At 35.9% G+C, this 3,235-nt stretch overlaps 1 protein-coding gene across 6 annotated transcripts in view; it reads right to left on the minus strand.

Moving 5' to 3' along the window:
* Positions 1-3,235, minus strand: part of LOC106884362 (uncharacterized) — a 337,312-nt gene that overhangs the window by 115,987 nt on the left and 218,090 nt on the right. The gene's annotated exons all lie outside the window — the stretch shown is intronic.

The raw sequence follows: 3,235 nt of genomic DNA on the forward strand, positions 1-3,235 counted from the left end.
TGTGACAAGGCTGACCATTTGAATTACAGGCACAACAGAAACAGGAGGTAAGAGTGAGAAAAAGTTGTGGTGAAAGAGTACAACAGAGTTCGCCACCATCCCCTGCCGGAGCCTCGTGGAGCTTGAGGTGTTTTCGCTCAATAAACACTCACAACGCCCGGTCTGAGATTCGAAACCGCGATCCTATGATCGCGATTCCGCTGTCCTAACCACGGGGCCATTGCGCCTCCACGCATATTGGATAATGAAAGGCAAATCAAACTCGGTTGCTTTTCCTTTTAACATATAAAGGCGCGCTGATCATGACGTTTCGAATACTGAAAATGCTAATTTGGGACATTTATGCTTTGTTTTTTTTTTTGTTTTTTATTGTGGTACTCAACTGATTGACTACATATAATTATAGATTCCTTAAATGAATGTAGAATATCAGGAATGATGATTTATATTGTATGTCTTAAAGAAAATCGCCTTAAGCTTTTCAACGACCGTGTGTTATGCTAACTGGTGACTATTTGATTATGCACAACTGTTTTAAATACAAACGACCTGACTTGATTTAATGAGAATGTTTTAAACTATTACGTATATATTGCATAATTCAAAACTAGAACTTCCTCAATAACCTAAGTCCAAATCTAAACTAACAAAAAGGAAGAGAAAAAAGATGAACGAAACAAGCCGGATATTGATATCAAGCTCAAAATTCATTATAAGTAATTTTAGTTATGATAGGTATGTAAGTATCCGAGTAAGTTGACAACGGTTGTAAAATAAATATAAAATAACTCTGGAGATAAGACGTTTAGTAATTTTATTTACTGAAGACTAGTTATAAATTGAATGTAAATTAGGGCCAAGGTAGGTAGGTAGGTACTTCCGTATTAAACAAGCCGCTTCTGAGGAAATACCATACATACCGTGGTGGTTCGCGAAGGGAAGAGCTTAGGGGTGGATAACGCTTAAACCACCGCCTCTCGTCTATACGTTCTCGAAGTTTAATCCTCTGTTTTACTTGTTTTAGTCACTGGGCTACATTCTGGGTTACATTCAGGTCACTGCCTGGAATCGAACTCGGAATGTTAGAGTTAGTAGCTCGTGCCCTTAACCACAACGCCATATGCCCGTGCGCAATGGTGGAGTGAATTTTAGGGCTTACAAATCTAATATTTTCCTATCCTTTCCATATCTGCGCTAGGTCTACTTAGGAGTTTATTATGTCCTAGTGTATGTGCTGAATAATAATAATAATAATAATAATAATAATAATAATAATAATAATAATAATAATAATAATAATAATTATTATTATTATTATTACTATTATTATTATAATCATAACACTGGAAAAATTCCTTAGGAATGAGAATGCAGGTTCGAAATTTCTCGAAGACACCTGGTGAAGGCTGGAGGGTATATCAGCCGAAACGTTGTGTTAACAACAAACAAGAAGAGGACAAATATCGGTCAAATGTAAATAATGTACACAATTCCTCATGTCCCAAATATAGAACTGTATTAGAAAGGAATTTGTAAAATCTATAGAAAGACGCTTATATTTCTTTCTGGGTCATTATTGTTATGACTGGAAATCTTCTTAAACATTGTCATATTTAAGAGTCTTTCTTATATAAGATTATACGAGTGAAATAACTACGTAGGATATTTGCTCGTTCGTTATCAATATCACGAAAGAACCCCCCCCCCCATAATATTCCGCAATATAAAAAGATATACTAACGTTGAATAGAATAAATACAGGTGAATAAAATCTTTCGTACTTAGTGTCGAATTATGGGATTAGTCTTACTTTCAAGCGTCTTTATTTCGATCGCTTGCTTTCGCATTGTGTTTTGTATTCCTTTACAATTACTTCGCAACATCGACGTTACATTTCTGGTTACGCCCTTGCGCTTAAGTGATTTATTTATGTCTTAATTGACTGATTAACTGCATCAACACAAGAATACCATATATGTTAGCGGGTCATTGGTCAGAAGGTAATATTTCTACATCCACAAATACAACAACGAACAAAAAAAAATGTAAAAGGAAATAAATCTACCCTAAAGCAAAACGTGCAATGTCAAAAAGCTGGAATTTAACCCATTGTTTTTGTCCGTCTATTCTGATTTGTTTGTATTTATTTATGTATTTGAAGCATTTTTCTCTTGATAAGAAACTGCTTTGAAGAGAAGACAGTAATATATTATTTACATAAATAGCTTCAACGGGCTTAGTTCATGGTTGAATCGTCTTTGTTTAGTTATGTACTGTATCAACTGTTAAGTATATGTTGAAAAGAGGGAAGCGAGATTTTTGCCTTACTGACTTCATTACACAGGCGTCAATGACATTATAGACGGGCTGATACAAGCTACATACACATACACACTTTGGATTTTTCTGCTATCATCTGTAAGTCACCCTAAAGAAGAGGTCATTTCTTTTGATAACACTATTAAAATATTGCTATATAAATTCGTTTTTGTTGTGTTGAGCAACCGTCTTCTTGAATAATTGACAAACAAGTCAATATATTAAAAAAATGTTGACTTCTATGCTGTTGTTACTGTAATATCTTTTTCTCCGTGTCACCGATATTAAAAATAACTACTGTAATAATCACAGAGATATTTTAATACAGATTAAAACTGAAAGAAGTCCAAGGTGTCTACGCTCGATAAAAGATCGCAAGTGGAACTCTTCCAAAGGTGAAGATTAATTCAATCCTCGCAGCTCCACTCAGGCGAAGTGTACAGGATAAGGGGAGAAACGCTTGTGATTCTGAGATACCTGCTAACGATAAGGAAAAGTTCCAGCATTGCAATGGATTTAGAAAACCTCACAAAATCTCTGCGTAGGGCAAACAACCACGGATGTTTATTTCACCCAAATTCACCCTGTTGTAGCTCAGATTCATTTGCTGTCGTTTAGATCCTCGTCAGCTTTCATTGCTGCTTCGGAATTTTTTTAAGACAGTAGAAGTAGAATGCGATTTATTTAAGGGAAATTTGTTGCTATTCGAGCAAGTTACTTTCTCTTTCATCTTTTTTACTTCTTTCAGGTATTTGACTGCGGCCATGCTGCAGCACCCCCTTTAGTCGAGCAAATCGACCCCCAGGACCTATTCTTTGTAAGCCTAGTACTTATTCTATCGGTCTCTTTAGTCGAACCGCTAAGTTACGGGGTCGTAAACACAGCAGCATCGGTTGTCAAGCGATGCTGGTTGGGG

Source organism: Octopus bimaculoides, chromosome 5, assembly GCF_001194135.2.
Source record: "Octopus bimaculoides isolate UCB-OBI-ISO-001 chromosome 5, ASM119413v2, whole genome shotgun sequence".
Classification (NCBI taxonomy): Eukaryota; Metazoa; Mollusca; class Cephalopoda; order Octopoda; family Octopodidae; genus Octopus; species Octopus bimaculoides.